This window comes from Dermacentor silvarum, chromosome 1, assembly GCF_013339745.2.
Source record: "Dermacentor silvarum isolate Dsil-2018 chromosome 1, BIME_Dsil_1.4, whole genome shotgun sequence".
Taxonomy (NCBI): Eukaryota; Metazoa; Arthropoda; class Arachnida; order Ixodida; family Ixodidae; genus Dermacentor; species Dermacentor silvarum.
The window spans coordinates 145,598,881-145,619,873 of NC_051154.1; the positions used below are offsets into that span (position 1 = coordinate 145,598,881).

Genomic DNA, 20,993 nt, shown 5'->3' on the forward strand with positions numbered 1-20,993 from the left:
CCCGACACCAACAGCTCAAGCAAGTGCAGAACACAAGCAGCGGGCATACCGCCGTTCAGACAGTCGTGTGGCAATTAATAAAGTTTACGAAAGAATAAATCATGACACTTCAACACGAGCAGCTTACCACACCACACGCAAAATAAAGCAGGGAAGCAATAAAACACTCAATTCGATAATGACGGTTCTTAAGCGATCAAAAAAAATTTGCGCAGCGCGATAAAAACATTACTAAGAACGTCTGACCGTTTCATTCCCGGCGAAAACAGTGAAGCACCCACTCTGCACTAGTGGATCCGATGTTAATCATTCTTCAGCTAAATCAAAATAGCGAAGTAGGGCTAGGCTATACGCAACATGCCTGCTTCATTCGTTTTTCGTATCAGTCACAAACGAGGCACGCACCGCAAAACCCGCCACTGAGATAATCCTCGCGATTAACGCACACACGCCCATCGCACGTATACGTGGCCGAACACAGGCGATGGATAGCTTTTTTTTTTTTTTTTTTTTTTTTTTTTTGGTCCCCCCTTGCATGCAATAACCCCATGGAACGCATTTTCTGAAACAGCTTCTTGTTAGGACCGAGCAGAGAGATACACTCAAACCGTAGCGTTTTTTTTTTTCTTTTTTTTTTCTTTTTTTTCCCCCGTTTTGTTGAACAGAATTCGTTGAAAGGGGGAGGGGGATCCTTCTTTAAAGGGAATAGTAGACTTTTCCGTCGCTGATGAACAAAGCCTACAGCCCCATTCCCTACCGCTTAAAAAAAAGCAAGGAATACGACTGTCGAATAATGTTATTGCTTCTAACGCATTAAAAGACATCTATGGCTAATGAAATGACAAACAGTTGGTGCGAGACAAAGTAGTAGTACTGCAGCAGTGCAAAATTAAATTCTCCGAAGTAACGCTGTCGGTGCGGACAGCCGTTCCACCGGCTCTCACTTTCAGTCGACCCGAAAGAATTAAGCGTCACTCAGAGGCAACGTATAAGAAAACAGATTATTTACTGCACAACAGTAGCAGATTAAAAAAAAATTATATAAAATTTCGGCTGGTAACATTTTTCCGTCATTATTTCTGTCATTATTCGGAGAGAATTATGTACATGAGGTGCCTCTTTTCTCAGTGATAAATTCGAAATACAGAAGCGCTCGCGTACTTAGATTTAGGTCACATTAAAGAACCCCAGGTGGTCAAAAATAACCCGGAGCCCTCCACTACTGCATCTCTCGTAGCCCGAGTGTTTCTCATTGACATTAAACGCAATCAATCAATCAAACGTTTAAAACAAAAACAAAGGCTGCCATAGAAAAATATATTACCATTCGCCCTATATCTATCTACCAGTAAACGGGCGCCCTGGTTTAACCTATCTTTTAGTCGTCAAATAAGAAAAAGACGTATTTTTCGTCCGTTTCAAGGATTCCAAAACACTTAACGCGTAGGTATATGTCCGTCACTTCTGATTACAAAAAGGCTCTTCGCAGCGCTAAGCATACTTTCTTTAACAACACTCTTCCTACCCTGTTAGCCACTAACCCTCGCAAATATGGAGTGTGATAAACACACAAATCAGTAAAGATGTTACCTTAAAATATGAAAGCGGGCTTATAGTTCCACGTGAGCAATGCTGTCACGTACTGAATTAAACGTTTTCGTTGCATTTTGCCGATTCATCATCGCCTACACTTCCCGACATTTCTGCTTCAACCTTTCCATATATGGCACCGGTTTTAATAGACTGGGCATTATTAAGCTTACCAGGAAAGCGAAAATGTTTTCTTCATTGGGTATTGATGAAATTAATAACTTTTTGAAGAGTACTGAAACCTTTTTAGGTATTATATTGTCGCATATTTTCTCGCCGTCTTTGCAAGATGCCTCACTACGTGACGGCTGGAAGGAGGGAAAGGTGATCCCAGTGCATAAATCCGGTGATGTTCACAGTCCCAGTAACTACAGACCCATTTCGCTTACTTCCATTCCATGCAAACTGTTATAGCGCGTTATTTGTTCCTGTCTTGCTTATATATATATATATATATATATATATATATATATATATATATATATATATATTCTTTACAGCTAACCAGCACGATTTTCGTAAACATCACTCTATCGAGATTGATCTGTTAGCATTTACTAATGATTTAGTACTTGCTATCTTGGATCGTTCATACTTTATAATAAAGACTGCATGTTTAATGATCTTGCTAAAGCCTTCGACATTGTCACTCACCAGCTACTGTTTTTCAAGCTTAATAAACTAAACCTATATGCCAATATAGTTAAATGGTTCGAGTGTTTCCTAAGTAACCAGAGACAGCACGTAACGACTCCCTCCCTTGTCTAATTCAACCAGGTGTTCCTCAGGGATGTGTGCTAGGACTTCTTTTCCTTATCTATACATTAACGACGTTCCAAACTTGGTTAATTCTTGCATAAGGCTTTTTGTGGATGACTGCGTTATATAGAGATAACTTTCTAACACCACCAATGCATCTACCCTTCAGTCTGACCTTGATAACATTTCAAGCTGGTGCAATACTTCGTAAATGAAATTAAACATTAACAAATGCGAAGCAATGCGAATTACACGCATGACTAAACCACCCGAACCATACATCTGTTGTCTTAATGGCAGCTCCTTGAACCTCGTTAATTAGCACGTACAAATATCTCGACGTGCATATTACTGATAAACGTTCCCGGCAGATACATATTGACGCACAAGACTTTCGTGCGCCCTAAACTAGAGCACGCGTCAACTTCCTGGGACCCGTACACTAACTCTCTTACGTACTTCTCGGAAAACCGCTCTGCTAGGTTTATCGCAGCAAATACTGCCGGACTGCAAGCGTTTCACAAATGAAAAAAAAAAAAAGAATTAAAAAAAGGGAAAAAACATTAAACCTTCCTGACCTGTCTCTCCGCCATCAAATTTCTCGCCTACGTGTATTTCACAAAACATATTACAACAATGAAAATCTTAAACAATCATTGCTAATAACTCCTAAATAAGTGTCGCCGCGCATTGACTATAGACACAAAGTTGGTGTTCCAGTATCAAGAACTAACCTGCATTGTGAATCGTTTAATTACTCTCAGTACTAGCAGGGATTGGATCCATCGTCCCCATACAAGATACAACAATGTTCAAGTCTGCAATTTGTCATCATATACAAGGTGTCCCAGCTATCACGCAGCACGATTTAAAGAAAGAGGAACGGCGTTACGCGAAGCAAACAGTGCGCATTCTTTTCAGTACAGTGGAGAGCCGCCAGTAATTTTTTCGTTACTGATATTTAAATAAGTAATTGTAATTAATTATCTAACTCGAGAAGTACTGTCCTAATTATCAAAGTGTAAATGAGAAAATTGCAGAGCAACATGAAAAAAAATCACAGCATATCCACGGGGTGAATGATGATGAGTGGGCGAAGCTCCGGAGGGAATCATCGGATCTCCCGCTTAAGGGGACGCTAGCACAAACGCGTTAGAAACGTGCAGTACTCTCTAGTAAGGGGGAGCGGCCACAGCGTCTTACGCAGCCATTTACACATGCCGGAACGCGCACCGCGTTTGCCGACGCCATCACATGACTGCTGAGAGAGTATACCCCCCAGTATTCATAAACGCTCCTCGACTTGAACTTGACTTGCCACCGCCTTGGGCAGCGCGTTCGAAACGCGTTGAAGGTAAGGCGGAGAGGCCACAGCGTCTTACACCAGCTTCTTACACGTGCCGTAACGCGCTAGCACAAACGCGTTAGAAACGCGCTAGAAACGCGGCCTTTCGTTAATGTTGGGTATTTATTGCCATCATGGTGCGTGTGTCTATGTGCGCTTCGTGGCGTAGTGGTTAGCGCCGCGCGTTCGGAAGCGAGGGGTCCCTGGTTCGATTCTGCGCTACGGACACAACTTTCGGATTTTTTTTTTATTGCGATAGCAATTATATGGACACTCAAAAGCAGATTTCTGCCGTCGGCGTCGCCGTCGCCGTCGGCGTCGCCGTCGCCGTCGCCGTCGCCGTGAGGTTCCGTATGACGTCATTTGGAGATGAAATCGTCGCCGCGCGCCGAACGCTGTATGTGCGAGTGAAAGGGCGCGAGGGGCGCGTCTTTCACGGGGAGTGAACGCACGGCGGAGAACAAACGCGCGTTCTGCGCCGTGCTCGCTTAAGGGCTGCAGAAGTAGGCGTCTCTTTTCTCCTTTACAATCACCATATATGTAGAGCAAACGCGCCTTCTTCGGACGCGCGAGAGGCCGTGGGGGAGGGAAGGGAGGCGACGTTTAGCTGCGGCACCAAGTGCCTATTTATATCAGAGGCTCCAGCAACAGTCACCAACGCCGCACGCATTTTGATTTCATAAAACGCCGGAGCGTTCTCCGGAAGCCGGAAGCGGAACCGGAAGTGGAAACGGAAGTGGAACCGGAAGCGGAAGTCGGCTTCCGGTTATGCTATACGTATACATATATATGTATATATGGGTATACATACATATACGGACACACAACGCCATCTATTGAGCAATTCATAAAACTAGACGTGGCTACCTACTACGACGGGGACGAACGGGTGCCGCTATAAGGAGCTTCGCCCCTAAAACCCCCGATACAGCTTTCTGTTACTCAATACGTGCTACATAAAAGTGTTTGCGAGCGTGAAAGAAGCCCGCGAATACACGCAAAGTGCCTCGAGTGGCCAGTCGCGCGGCAATTCTGCGTGTATTCGCGGGCTTCTATCACACTTGGAAAAACACAAAGAGGAACGGCGTTACGCCGTTGCTCTTTTTTTTTTTTTTTTTTTTTTTTTTAGTCGTGCTGCGTGATAGCTGGGACACCCTGTATATACTAAACAACTTGCTGTTATTATTTTGGCTATTTGTTTATTTTTTTCGTTGTCATCTCCTTTCTGTAACGCCTGAACGGACCTGATAGTAAATAAATGAAATGTCTAAAAGCACTTTACCTGCGTGTTACTACTGTATTAGTAGCCAACGTGTGCATTTGTTGATTTTCATACCCCACAGAAAATAGCAACGTTTACGCTATTCATTGTCGCGTATACTCAGTATTACACTGTATTCTCCCACACAATTATCGCTGGAAATAATTGTTCCTTAATGTCATCAGGAGATCAGACACGCACAAAAAAAAGGGGGGGGGGGGCAGTCAACAGCGGTTGACATCGAAGAAAGACAACGTCTTGGGCGCATTAGTGTATCATGTGGTTTGTTACGACTGCACTATCTCCGAGATCGGCTTATATTTTTCGTTGAGTAAAAGCCACGCTTCCGGTTCGGGTTTTCGGCGTGCGCCGTTAGAACGAGCGCATCTGGGTTTCATTTCGGCCTTTTAGCCCTGATTACGCATTATTACTGCTCAGTACATAGCTGTACGCTCATTCGGTGCATCTCTTTCGTTCCAAGCTTCATTTTGCCGCCTTTTTCGTTGTCCTGCGTGCACTAGAAGGAATGGTCTAATTTGACGAGACGAAAGTGGCCAGACACCCACATCCCACGAACTCCAAATCGATCTGAAGTCTCCAAAGTTGACCTTGATTTCAAAATATTTTTGTTACAAAAAATATCTCCTCGTAGTGCAAAATAGGTAGCTCGTGCAATAAGCGATTAGACTTAGGAAAGTGCAAAAATACGGCCTGCTTTGGAATCTAGCACCAACTGTTTATCAAGCAGTTGGTCGCGCGAGCGCAAGATAAATCGCTGCAGGCTAAGCCGGGGGTAGCGAAGCGGCAGAGGGGTTCGTTAAAAGGAGGAGGAACTGAGCTGACGCGGCAGTTCGGTCAATTGTCTCGCATATAGTATCCGTTCCTCAGCACAAAGTCAGGCATTAATGCCTTCGATCCTCCTCCTTCTGTTCACTTCATTCTCTGGCATACATATATGGTATCTTCGACTGGTCGCCTCGGAGCGCTCTAGATCGCTCTCGCGAGCGGCGTTGTCTTCGGCTGGTTGAAAGAGGGTGCGCACCTAGCGTTCGGCTGGTTTTTTTCGATCGCTCTCCTCCCGCGTCGAGCGCTCTGAGGCGCTCCGCGCCCTGTCGTCGGAGCAGTCGTCGAGATAAGAGCGTTTCCAGCAACGTCATCACAGCACAGCGTCGCCGTTCTTGGCGACGGTCCACCGTAGCCTAGACAACCTAGGCCACAGCATGCTGGCGGCTCAACGAACGGTTGACCCACCGGCGCATCCGCCGGTTTAGTTTCGGATAGGCGAAACATCGGAGGTTAGCAGTAGTCACGTGGTTTCGCATCTGCCATTTCCTCCTCCGAGAGCGAGTCACACGTTCGGCTTGCGCGCTTGTCCTCTACCTCTGAGTTCGGGGAACGCCGGATCTGCACGACTCTGCTTCGGGGGATGGATGCGACCAGTCGAAGATACCAATAGAGTGTGCGTTCCGGAGCTCAAAGCCAGGCATTAATGCATTCCTCCTGATCACACATTCGCCACGGTATATTTATAATATACATGTACAGTCTGTTTCATACTTAGGGGAAATCTCGGAGCGCATTGCATCGCGATGCGGTGAGCGCTGGAGTCGGGCGCCGGAAGCAGCTCGCGCAGGCGCAGACGCTCGAGGCGCGTTATCTTGCGTCGAGCTGTCGACGCGGTTGGCGGCCAGCCGCGTCGAGTAGTCGACGCGTTTCAAGATAACGCGCCTCGAGCGTCTGCGCCTGCGCGAGCTGCTTCCGGCACCCGACTCCAGCGCTCGCCGCATCGCGATGCAATGCGCTACGATATTTTAAGGGTACGGCCACGCTAGCGGCAAAAACGCGCGCGTCATGCCGCGGGCGGCAAGTTGCCGCGCGTCAGCGCTTTGCCGCGAGGCCACCGTGGCAAGCGCGTCTTGCCGCGTGGCAGCGCGATAAGATCTCGCGCGCTCTCGGAACGCTGAATCACCGTGAGCAGAAAGGGTACGATCGGACAGCGTCCACAAATCCCTCCATGGAACCGCGAGAGACGACGATCGTCGATTGGAAAGCCGGCGCGGAGCGGCGGCGGTCCGGTTGCCATGGCTCCGTGACGTCACCGTCGTCGCTCTTGATTGGTTCATCTCGCGGCACGCGGCATTTGCCGCAGAAATGGGTCTCGAACCCATTTCGCGCGGCACGTCGCAAAACTGCCAATTCCTGCCGCTTTTGCCGCGTGCGGCATGACGCGCGTTCTTGACGCGTGTTTTTGCCGCGTGTTTTTGCCGCTAGCGTGGCCGTACCCTAAGTGTGAAACAGACTACAGTTGGGAATTCGTCGAGGGGTTACTGGTCTAAACCGACAGAGGCAAAACACAAGCGCCGTGAGACGGGCACATTCCTTCCACATCTTGGTGCACATCGCTTTTATGAGAGGTCGCGCTACCGGTGCTGCGCCCAATAAAGCGCCAACGCCCCCACTGTCCAGACCATCAGACCACGCGTACGCTTGCGGACGCGCGCAAGCTCGCGTCTACGCGCCCACGCATGCGCACACGGTGCGGCACGGCTCGTACGCGTCGAAACGCGGCGCGATCTCGGTGATCAGCTCCTCTGATATTGCGCGCTTGGGCTGCCTCGCGTCGGCGCGCCTGGCTACGCAGCGACTGCGCGCCTGGCTACGCAGCGACTGCGCGGTACATTCAACTCTCAGTTAAGCAGATTTATACCATGCAAGAAAGTGCTTCTTCGTGCACTTTTTGTGCTGGTTTAACAGCTCTAAAAATATAACAATTACGTTTATAGATATCAAATCATTTTGAAACACTGTCAACAACGAAGTACGAAGTGGCGTCTGCCAAGGCGTCAACGAGTGAGGCCAGGTGTGAGGTCAGTGAGCGCGCGCTGTCGCGCGTATTTGTGGATGCAAACCGCCATTCCTCGCCAGGCGCGACAGGCGCGTAGACGCGAGCTTGCGCGAGTCCGCAAGCGTACGTCTGGTCTAGGCTTTATGCACGTTTTCCTATGACCGACTGCGCGACCCGAGACAGGTGCGCATGCGCACCTGTACAACCCCATCTGCACTCTCTCAGCCCTGAGAAACCGAAGCTGATCTAGTAAAGCTTGACTCTATGACCACCTGCTTATAGGTGACCGCATCTTCATGCCAGCCACGAGATTCACGATCGGCGCTCGGCAACAGCCAGTTCTATATGAAGGCACCCTAGCTAGCTCCCAACGCTGCACTGAGCATTATAACAAATCCTTGAAAGAAGAAGCAGGCCAGCTCCCGCTGCGGCTCACAGATCGTGACATGCAGAGACTGAAGATCCGTTAGCAGAAAGCGAGGAATGGTGCGCTGCATCTTCATCGGCCCTTCTAAAATCTAAATTCTAAAAACCTAAATTCTACACAGATATAGGCCACACTGTCCTTGTAAAATAGATGCTAGCCTCTTCCGTTCACTTCCCTGAGCCATAAGCTCTCACACAGTAGCATGTTGCACATTTCATCCAACACCGCTAAGCCAGAGCCCGGAGGAAATTCCAGTCACTAAACATGATACAACAGACGCGCGCTGTGGAGCCAGGATGATACGCGAGAAGAAAATAAAACAATGGGTGTGTAACACACTATATACATATAAACCTAGTCTATTATATGCGTACAGCGAATTCCCAACAAGGCGGTTCAAGTATTCGATGGCGCATCGTTTCAGAAATGAAGGAAGGGAGGAAGAGGGAAGAATACAAGAAAACACAGCAGTAACGCTGCGTGACAGGCAACCACGCTCAAGCGACAGCGAACAGAAACGGCAGACGCAGATCAATCACTTCTTCGCGAAGCTAAGCTCTTACAACGGGGAGGAAGACAAGCTGTGCGCGGCAGCGAGCATAACAAAAACAAAGAACGCGAGAAATGTCACGGCAAAGAGGCAGCAGACGAATGAAACGTTTTTGAAAGGGAGAAAAAAAAAACAACTAAAACGCGTGTCACTTCGCGCTCTTGCATACGTCCGTGTCGCAGCCTATAAATGCCAGCCAGCGTCAACTGGGGCGAATCGCAGCGTTGCTCATGCCAGTACGATGGTGCGGCGATGTTACATAAGAGACCGAGGAGAGGCGAGACAAAGACGTCGGAGGAGCGACCGACCCTCTTCCCCTTTTCGCATGTCAGCTTTGTATGGCCATCTGTCATTCATTCCAACATCTCTTGAAACTGCTGCATCTCGTCGATCCGCCGGACCCAACCACGTGCACAGGAGTCTCTGCACGGATCACCGAGGTGGCGCAGCCTGTCTACGCGAAAACGGAAACTGGCGCTGCAGAGTCATCCGGGTGCACAGCCAGGAAGGCAGCAGGGCGTCTGCAAGCGGTGCCGGGCGGAAGGAGGCAGCACAGTCACGAGTATGTTGAGCTCAAGGAGGTAATAAGTTTTACATAACCTCCTTGGTGGAGCCCCAGGCAGACAGTTCAACGCGAGAACACGAGAAGGTTCACACATAAAAGGTCTACTATGCTAAAGAGAGGAGAGAGAAAGCCCCGTTGTCAACGTTAGGCAGCAGGTTCCACGGCATAACCCAGTGCGCGATTGTGACACGGTAAATAGCTAGCTGCCGCCGTTTCCCAATTAACATTCACGAAACAAACTGATGATTCCTCGTTTTGCTTTATCTGCGTTTCTAGCTAACGAGCTATGTCGTGCACAAAAGCGAATAACCACGAAAAAGAAAATTGTGCCGGAGCCATCGACGATCACTGGCAATGTAGGCGAACAGCCCGAACGAACGAACGAACGTTTTCCTTGCCGAGTCCGGCCACCAACCACGGACCAACCATGGAAACGTGCGGAAGCGCTAAAGAAAGCTATTCGCTTTAAAAATCGGGCAGTTCCTACACACTGTGGGAATCGTAAGAGAAGCTTAAGTGAGCCGGTTGTTGTGTCTGGTGGTCATTTGGGACAAAGGAGGCCTCACCGACAGACGTGAAGCTGTGGAGAGCTCTTCACGCTTGTTCTCGCGGCCGGGGAGCGTCACCGTCACCTAGAACTGATGAATGAGCAATTAGTCCCCAGGCTGTTGCCTGGGGACTACGCACTGCGTGCCGGAATCGGTTTACCATCACCCTCTAGAATCGACCGCTCGGCAGCAACAACCTTCGTCCAGCCTGGGCCGGTATTTTGTAACGATGCCTTTCCGGTGCTAATGCCTTTTTCGCGCTTATCGCGCTTTGTCAGTGGTCAGAGCGACGGTCCGCTCACGTTATCAACGGGATCAGGCGGCCGTGAGCGGTGGATGATAAGACTAGTATAGAATAAGTCATAAGGCATCGCTACAAAATACCGGCCCAGACCTCGTTGTGGTGCGCGGCGAGGAGGCGATCGTCCAGGCCGTTCAGCGCCCGCCCGAACTATACGACGAGGCCCGGCGCCGACTGTGACGCGCCAACCAGGAGCCTCTTCCGAGACAACAGCCACCCCCCCCCCCCCCCCCCCCCCCCTGGAAACGGTGGCTTCCGCGAAATGAGCGTCACGGAGAGGCCCAGCGTCGAGCATTCCCGTGGGAAACACGTCAACGTTTGGTTCCCAAGGTGTCACCCGTTGCCTTGTGTGCGGGGGCAATCAGACAACATTGGAGGCGGTGCCCGGTGGAACGGGGAGACATCATCGGCGGGATATGGCGAACTGGTCGAAGATGGTCATTGGCTAAGAACTAAAGTGCATTCCCTCGTCGAGTGAAAGAGGGAAACGAAAGGGATAAAAAAGCGGGACTTGAGTGTTACGTAGACGCTCGGCCGTGTGGACGCTCGGAGATGTAAACGCTAGGACATGCAAAAACATTAGCATGTAAACATTCATCATCATCATCATCAGCTTATATTTATGTCCACTGCAGGACGAAGGCCCCTCCTTGTGATCTCCAATTACCCGTCTTGCGCTATAGCCGATTCCAACTTGCAAATTTCCCAATTTCATCACCCCACCTAGTTTTCTGCCGTCCTCGACTGCGCGTCCCTTCCCTTGGCACCCATTCTGTAACTCTAATGGTCCAACGGTTACCTACCCTACGCATTACATGGCCTGCCCTACTCCAATTTTTTTTTTCTCTCTTTAATGTCAACTAGAATATCGGCTATCCCGTTTGCTCTCTGATCCACACTGCTGCTCTCTTACTGTTTCTTGACGTTGCGCCTAGTATTTTTCGTACCATCGCTCTTTGGCGCGCGGTCCTGAACTTGTTCTCTAGCATTTTGTTAACTTCCAAGCTTATGCCCCATATGTTAGCACCGGTAGAATGCAATGATTGTGCACTTTTCAACGACAGTGGTAAGCTCCCAGTAAGGATTTGGCAATGCCTGCCGTATGCACTCTGTCACGGAGAGTTCGATATTTTCGAGAGTTTGAGTGGTTTTGACGTCGATTAGCGGCCACCGATAACGGGGTGCCCTCACTGTGCGGCGTATAAATTCGAGAAGGCGACACGCCGAATTACGGGCGTCAAAAAACGTCGTGGCCCCACGTGGTGGCATCTCGTTTCGAGACGCGGCACGACGATTACGGACCCCGAGGTGTGCGTGGGAGACCGCGTGGTACAGTGACAGGGCTCGACCTTGGAGAGAGGTGAATCTACCGTCCTTCGTCCATGGTGAAAGGGGCGCGGCCAAGACTTTTGGGAGGAGCCATGAATTAATTAGGTGAACTCTGCATACCGGCAGTTCCCTTACATAGGAACTAGGGAAAGGAGAGGCTATTTAAGCACAGGTTTGGGACCAGCTATTTAGTCTAGAAGCTGAACCTATGCGCTGCTGAGAAGCCGTCGGGGGGCTAGTGCCGTCCAGTATCGCCTGGGCCGCCTGGCCACGTCGGAACTCCGAGGAACTAGTTGACGTACGAGACGACAAACCAACGTCTGCAACGAAGCTCACGGTAGTTCGCCTCAAGTTAGCTCAACCTGCTTGAGCGAAGTCGTCAGATCTAGACTCCCGGGAAACCCAGCCCTGCAATTCGCATCCACCTCGACAAGATCGGCCGCCAGCATTCTTCGGGAAAGCTCTGCGCGCCGACTTCACGGTTTATGGACTTGCTGCTGCTGCCCGGCCACGCGTATGACGTCGTTTGTTTTCTTTTGAACTTTGTTTTCATTTGAACTTTGTTTTGGTCAATTACTGTTAAGTGTATTCTTGCATATTTGATCCGCGCCTTGTTTCATTTGTATATTTACTGTTAATTGCTCGTACTTATTTGTCTTCATTATTGTGTTATATTAAGTTCAGGTGTGTTAGTCTGTCTTGTGTTTTTTTTTTATTTTATTAATTTTTGTATATTTATCAGCCGACAAATATCTTGTTTACTCCCGACTCTGACTCTTTCACTGTGTTCGCTCGAGTACGGAACGACCAACCGGCTTGTCTACCCCGTCGATTGACTTGACGCCGACGACGAATCGGTGACAGCTGTGACACACTCCAACCCATTTTTATTCTTCTGTAAATTTCCTTATCGTCAGGGTCGCCTGCGAGTAACTGACCTATAGATAATTGTACTCCTGAACAGACTCTAGAGGCTGACTGACGATCCTGAATTCTTGTTCCCTTGGCAGGCTATTGAACATTATTTTTGTCTTCCGCATATTATTCTTCAACCCAACTCTTATACTTTCTCGATTAAGGTCCTCAATCATTTGTTGTAATTGGTCCCCATTGTTGCTGAATAGGACAATGTCATCTGCAAACCGAAGGTTGCTGAGATATTTGCCGTTGAGCCTCACTCCTAAGCCTTCCCAGTCTAATAGCTTGAATACTTCTAAGCATGGAGTGAATAGCATTGGAGAGATTGTGTCTCCTTGCCTGACCCCTTTCTTGATAGGTAACTTTCTAGTTTTCTTGGAGAACCAAGGTAGCTGTGGAATCTTTGTAGATATTTGCCAACATATTCACGTACGCCTCCTGTATACTCCTTGATTACGCAATGTCTCTATGACTACCGGTATCTCAACTGAATCAAATGCATTTTCATAATCTATAAAAGCCATATAGAGAGGTTTGTTGTACTCCACAGATTTCTAGATTACCTGATTGATGACATGGATGTGATCCATTGTAGAATATCCCTTCCTGAAGCCACTAAAGGCGAAGGACACTAAATATAAGTACAATAAAAAAATTAAAATAAAAAATAAAAACAGCGCGAGAGCGTTCAGCCGTAACAGACACGCGCAAGCCATGCGAGCGTTTTAGCGCGCAATGAACGCACAGTTGCAGCCGTTACTTCCTTCGCTTGAACGTGGGGCGACCCGAATAACGACACCCCCCAACTTCCCTTCCCGTATTCGACGATCACGCCCAATGTGCTGGCGCCGACGCAATATAACACCGACGAACTGCTGCATCCGTCGTCGTCGGCTGTTCGGTCGCTGTCAGCGCACCAGAAAATTGTGGAACCCCTCCTCCCAGCTTCCCGCCTCTTCAACGTTCTTCCCCGCAACATCGAGGGCCGTCGGCTGGCATCTGCCCTCCGTCTCCGGCCTCGCCAAACAGTGCCGCGTCTCCAGCCCGTAAAGTGTTTTGTTATACGTTGGAAGCGCCAGGCGGTGTGTGTGTATAGCCCCCTGCCGGGAAATTGATGGCGCGATGTGACCATCCGAAAACGACGACGGCCCCCACAAGGAGCCGCAACAAAGTACGGAAAACAACCCCGGCAGCGACCACGGCGCACGCGGGTATATAGGGGCAGCTGAAAACTAGAGCGCCGCCAAGGATGCACACAAAAGAGGGAGGTGGTGAAGCGAGGATTCACTGCCGCAGAGTGCTGCAGCTACTGGGCCCGTGGCGCGTCACGTTGCACTATATCGACCCTCCAAAAGCCTGCGCGAGTTGTTACCATTTACCATGTTTCCGTCGAGTTCCCGTGTCATCGCAGCACAACCTGTTTCCTCCATAAGTGGAGTATATAACGGGCTTATGGACAACGAAAACACGCCTCCACTAATACGCACTGCGAAATTATATACATACAAGTCATTTCTCGAAAGCACTCGTTGGCTTCCTTTCTGCTGCGCTTTGCGCAGGGCCTATAGGCTCGGTGGTGCCACTCGTTAGACGGTACATTTGCCGCACTTCTACTTTCTGGCCAGCCTTGTAGCCAACACAAGTTCGCAAACGATAGATTAAGAAATGAAATAATGGCCAGGGTCAAAAGGAAGTATGAAGCATGGACTAATGCACTGCCGACGACGCCCACGTATAGGAGCTGTACAACCTTGTGGCATGCCCGCCGTAACTATTTTTTTTTCTCTCTGTCTCTCTTGGCGAGTAAATCAGAAGTACATCGAATCCACGCACACACACACACACACACCACACACACACACACACACACACACACACACACACACACACACACACACACACACACACACACACACACACACACACACACACACACACACACCTTGGAAGATATTTAACATCCTTTTAAACTATAGGTTACACGCCTCAGTTTCTGTCGCAAGTATTCTTAGAATGCGACCGAATCATGCGGTTCCTTCCATCCATTGCCAACAATTTTGAATTTCGCGCTGTCCATGACGGGGGGCACAAAAGAGTGCGACTCGATGCGCGCGGCAATGTTCTACCTAAACAGAAAAAAGGCGCAGGCATCAACAACAACGAATGCTATAATATATATATATTACCACTTCGAAAAGCGCGCATACAAGTGGAATGCTCGGCCCTATACATATACGCAGCAAGGCGCACGGCATTGAGCACTGCGCGGGAAAATACTAGCTGGTCGAGAGCAGGATGGCTCTAAAGACGCGTAAATAGTCGCTATTTTCCCTTTGAAATTGCCCAAAACCGCAAAGGAAGACGGGTATTGGTTAACGTTCAGCCCAGAAAAGTGCCAGAAACAGTGGAAGTTGTATAGCTGAACGCCCAATCATCTAGTTCGAATAACGGGGACTTCCTTACTTCGACTTGCGCTTCGTTTCCATGAGCCTTGGCAAAACGGCAAAAATGGCTGAGAACTATATAGCCAACAGAGCGCGCATGCTCGTATATAACCCCGATAGCCTTTGCACGGCAAAAAAACATGCTGTGATGGAAATTATTTCGTTCTTCATCGTGATCATAGTGAAAATTTTACTTTTATTATTCTCTGCCAGAAAGGGCACAAAAAAGCGCAGAGTGACACAGAGACGGCTTGGATGTCAGAGCTAACCGAGCAACGGCACCGCTGGCGAAGATCCGTCAACGCGGCCCGAAGAATCCGAAAGCCAACGTTTGGCTGAACGCCCTGGTCTTAGACCGGCAAAAGAGAAAGGTCGTAGCTGATGGTGATTGATGAGCTTTATTGGCGCGAAAGTACCTCAGACAAAATAGCGCCAGAGCAATGATGGATCGAATGGTCCGCGCGGATAGCAAGCTTAGACTGTGATACGCCTTTTTGTCTGAGATTAATTATAAGCCTGTTTAAACCCCATAAGAGGGTGCAGGTCGAGTACGGCAATAGCGGCGTCCGTGGACACCCCTTTCGGTCAGCAGAGTAGAAACACTTCTGAATATACCACAACGCCGACATTTTCCATGAACCAAATAAGTTGAGCGGAAATATCCAAGGTGGAGGAGACTAATGAAACAGAAATCCGCTATCCCTGTTCATAAATCCGTCATCACCCCGCGTACGGGTTTCATTTCTACCGTTACGCTATTTCTGTCACGTGTCACCATCGAAAACAAACTTACCAGAGCAGATCTAAGCAGCGAGGGTCACAACCACATCTTCAAATCGGTTACGTATGAACACGATACGGTGCGCACCGCCATATCTAGAGCAAGGGTTAAAAAAAAATAAACGGAAACACCGGGAGGTGTAAGCGAGGACACCTATCGGCATCTAAAATACATGGCACGCTCTCGGTATAAGGGCAAATAACACGTGCTGTATGCGGAGTCCGAAAAGGGACGGTGCGCCGAACCAAGATGAGCTGCGCGTTTTTTTTTTTTTTTTTTCTCCTAACGGCGTGTCACCCCTTTACATACTCCCCTGTCTCGGCACGAAGCAAAGCGGCAGCGGCCGCGCCAGCCGGGCTGCCCCATCGTCCCGACAGCGCCGTTTACTCACACTTAAGGCTATTTATTTACGCCAGGCGGCGTGCCATGTTTCCCAGATCCACCGGTGCGCCAATATATCGGCCGTTCGGTCTGACAGGGGCGTCAACCCGGCCACGCGCTAGCGGGCGATCCGTTCGAGTTACGATAAAGCCTCCGGCGCGAGCGCGCCCAATATTGGACGCTTCGTGCGAGAGACCAGAGTCGCGGGTGTTATCTCGGCGCGCAATGGTATAGGAGAGGGATGAGACATCCGCCGGACGAGATTCACTAGCCACTGCCGTCGACACGTCACGCGACCAATTTGTGCAAGCTATATATATATATATATATATATATATATATATATATATATATATATATATATATATATAACGTTCGCACGCAAACGAAAGCAAATAATCGTAAAGAACGCCGAGAAGCTTCGATCACGCCTTGCGGAGTCACTTCCTCTCAAGGATAAGAAGACAATGATGCCTGCTGGCATCCGGCGTTTTGCTCGGCGCGCCGAAATAAAACCATGACCCCACCGCGAAGCCAGGAAAGCTAGCATCAGCAATCTTGCCGACGTATACAACGGGCTTGGTACCGAAACTTGAGGACAATATCCGTATCTTACGCCCAGGCTCATCTGGGCCGCGCAAAATGAAGTGCAGTGAATCAACAGCAGTAAATTGCAGATCGCACAGATTCTCTGCATGCTTTATCGTCGGAGCCGCGGAAAACGTAGGATGATGCGGGCAGCAGCGCCTTAGTGTTGATAACGTTGCCCCGAGGCGCGAAATGGCAGCATGCTCGCTATGCGAAAGACAGGAGCGAAAGTACACACCGAAGCGCTGCAAGTAACCGCTCGTACTTCAAAACCACGCGTCTTGCAGTGGCAGGTATACAGAAAATGTTCCAGAGGCACCGTGCGTACCATCATAGCGAGCGCATCAAAGGCATCTACTGCCAGCGCATGGCATCGGTACCAATATTGTCCTCTCTACTGCACGTAATTTGCAGTGGTGGAAGAGGGTGCAGGCGGATCTAGCTTTTCGAGACTTGCAGGCAATTGCTCACCTCGACCTATGAGCAGTAAAGCTAAGGCGTTTGAAGCATCATTTAGAAGCGCAGCCGAAGCGCGCGGTGCAGAATTGCTGCTTCCTTGCTATTAAGTTCTATAGGTGTTTCTATTCGATTATGGTACCTCCACTGTGTCCCTGGCGAGCAGAAAGGAATATATAACGACTTCGCGGACCCATGCACCAGCACAAAAAATAAATAAAATCAGACTTTCGTGACGCCCATGCCTTTTCTGTGTGGTGACTGCTTTTCACGCCGTTAAATACATCGCAGTTTTGCCAGCAAGTCGAGCCATCGATTGCGATAGCAAATCATTAGACAGGTATAAAGTAAGGAGGGCAGTTTTATCTGTCGTATAAACTTGTAAACATTCGCTTGCTAACTAAATTAACAAGCATGGTGTCCCGCGCTCACAAACATGAACACATCTCGCTCGATGGCCGCGGACAGTCGCTGTCAGGAAGAGCGGCAACAGCAGCAAGCAAATTGCCTTTCGTGCTGCGTCTCGCTTCAACGCGAACGGCGAAGAACACAGCGCACACAGTCAGTCCTCGGCTCGCCTAGACTCTGTACCCACTGAAGATGGCTTTCAAGATAGGACCCGAGTAACCCAACCCCCTTCTCGCCTTCCTACCTTGCGCGGGCGAGATCAAGCAACGCCTCGTAGACAGCACAAGGCCTGTGCACTTCGATCCATGACGGCATGCTGCCATACCTGACCGCCATAGAATTTAATGCGGATGCTACCGAGCAAGTCGCGGTGATTTTGACGCCGCCGCTTTCGTCACGCCGGGCTTGGCAGTGGAAATTTCGGTTCAAGTAGCATGACGTCCGAGTGCACAGGCCTGCTATCTAGGAGGCGTAGGATCAAGCCACCATCCTTCTCGGCTCACCCTCGCACTCTTTCACTCCCCCCTGCAGCATACGGCGCGGCCACGATCTTATCGCACTTGGACTTTATGCGGAACATCACGGCGACAGCGACGCCCACGGTGGAAATTTCGTTGGAGTGCTCATATAATTGCTATCGCCAGAAAAATATATATAGCATGCCACGTACATCGTGACTAATTAAGAAAGCTGTGATAGCCCTCAAAGTTCTACGCTGCATGCCACATCGAGTGTTAAGTTCATAATAATAATAATAGTAATAATGATAATGATAATAATAAAGCTGCAATTGAGGATCAAATATGCGGTCGCAATATGCCACAATATGTCTATGTACCCACAATGTTTCCCGAAATCTCGGATAGCAATACACCTTCGAACTCCGAAGCAAGATTAAGAATTTTTTACCCTAGATAAAAGATTTATTATCAGTTGCCTTTAAAAAATACGTGAACACGTTACTGAGTGGCAACGCGCGTCATTCAACTGACGCACTTTTATACCACAAACTTCGACCCCGAAGTTGCGCCTAAGAAAGTACTGAAAATCTGTTTTTCCCGCAAGTCAAGCAGTACAATGGGAAAGCCTGCCGCACAGGAGTGTTCTTCTGGAGGAACGAAGCACGGTTGCCGAATCGCCGAACATTTCGCCGGATGAGCATCTGGGCGCGACTTGACGGCCGCATTCTGCAGGCTTCCGTCAGCAGTACTTTGTGCGCGCGCCGAATGAAAACGAAATAGACGAACCATACGTCGGTGGCGCTGCATCGAATAGAGTGCATCAAGAACGCAGCCGAGGCAGCCGAACATGGAACCTTCGAAATTGAAAAGCCTGCTCAAAACAGTGTTATTCAATCCCCCATGAGATTCTATCAACCGATTTCACTATTTTCAGTTTGAAGCCACGCTCAAAGGCGGCACTGCCAGAAAATTGAAGCGACAAAAAAGAAAAACAGAAAACAAATGTGGTTGAAAGGAGAGGAAAGAATTCAAGAGAAAATGAAAAGGCGCAGTAAATTTGGGAGCCACAAAACACCCCTAAAGGACGAAAAGGTACAGACCCAGACTCACGAAAGGGAATGAGCGGACAGAGAAAGAAATAAAGAACAGGGAAGCAAGAGGGACAAAATGAATGAAAACGCAGTGGCGACACTGACGAGAATCCCTATGGGAGGATGTTCTTTGACGTAACTCATTTGCGGACTTGCACACTATATATATTAGTTTCCTTTTTTGTCCCAGCTAGCGAAACAAAATCGCGATCAATGCAACAGAAGCCGGCTCGGCCGTACGTCGTCCCCCATTGTCCCTTCGTTACTGGCCGCAGTCTATCTGACTCAAGCAGGACCTAACTCTGCTAATATGGGGCAGGTGACAATTTCTGCCCGGTCTACACCTCTTCCACTCTCTGCTGTTCCAGAAGGACCAGGAGAGGAGAAACGAAAGCTCGGAACTTGAGGATTGGAGACAAAATGCAACCGCCTGGCTTTGCGGAAGCTACTCCAGCGCGACGATACCATAAAACCACGAACGTACAACAACCTAACAATGTTGTCGGCGTATTTTTTTTTTTTTTTTCCGCTTGCCTCACAGTGCACTACGTTTACCGCGCACAAGCAGGGCGGTTTCTGTTCAGCTGCTCGAGGACGTCGCTCTCCGTGGAGTCCGCCGCATCAGTGCCTCGTAGCAATGACGCCGCAGCGAACCCGCCAAGAGCGGACACTAGAAGCCAGTCCCCACGACAGGACGCACCGACTGCGACAGAAGTGGCGGCGCGTCCCTCGAGGGGTAGAGCGGCCTACAGCGACCTGATCCCGTTTATATGGTAATGCGTTCCCAGACGGGCCAAAGCCCTCTTGTGCCCGCAGTACCCAGAAGGGTCGAGAAGAAAGGCTGTCCCGCCGTGATCCGCAGCTCGCTAGAGGTGCCGTTCGATTGCTCCGCACAGATGGGAACAGCGCTGGGCCGCTGAAGCGAAACCGCAGGAGCGATCTGCAAGAAAGCAACTCTCTGCACAGACGAGATTGGGGGCGTGCACGCAGTGCATATAGGAAAATAACGAAAGCCCGAGCGCGTAGTGTAGACGGCCCTTCCGTCCAAGACAGGACGCGCTCATCCAAGAAAGCTGCAATTTCCCTTTCTGCCAAACATGCGGGATGCAACTCGGCAGGCCGCTGTCTGTCGGTCGGTTAAGAGATACTAATCCAGCACAAAGGATCTCGTGCTGAAAGCGTACTCGTCGAAGGCGTTTCGTCACACAGTGATCGCCCGAGGACGAGAAAAGTAGGCATCCATTCATAATCTGTACGAGCGCGCCGAGAGAAGGAACAAAGAAAACGGTTCCTGACTTTATCATCGTCGAATGCTACCGGCCCCTCTGGCAAGGCAGGCTGAATCAGGAGGCCTAAGCTAATTAAAATAAAGGCTGGGCAAAATTTGCTCCGCGCAGCTCGCAAACTTTAACGAACATATGCTTCCATGGTCTCTCGTAGAGAGAGAAAAAAAAAAATTGGAGGACGCTTAAGCTTCGCCTTTAAGAGTAGAACGCGATCGGGACCCGTTCGCATCGCATCGTTCAACACTGAACGTGGAAAAGCCAGCTTACAAAGACCAAGCTTACACCGATCCCCTTAAAGTCGGCTTCACTTTTAAACTGAAATGCATTGCTGGAAAGACGTTTTTCCAAGGGCAATATAAGCGGTCTTATATTAAAATGTGAAGGCCCTATAGCACCTTTTTATTATTTTATTAATTGATTACTATTGCGCCGACGCACGCAGGTCTGGTAGAAATGCTGGAAAAGGGGGTTGTGTTGGAGTTTCCTCGTAGCAGAATTAGGTTTTATCGTACGTTAAAATTACAATCCGACGCCGATTGGTAAACAATCCGACGGCGAATCCGACGCCGAATCCGACGCCGAATCCGACGCCGAATGGTAAAGTTGTACTTTACCATTTTTCTGACGGATTTCACTGTGAGAAATTAAATTTTTGTTCA

General features: G+C 49.2%; 1 protein-coding gene across 1 annotated transcript in view; it reads right to left on the reverse strand.

The window, feature by feature from the left end:
- The window catches only part of LOC119436202 (protein phosphatase 1 regulatory subunit 16A-like), a 328,401-nt gene that overhangs the window by 45,613 nt on the left and 261,795 nt on the right, over nt 1-20,993 (reverse strand). The gene's annotated exons all lie outside the window — the stretch shown is intronic.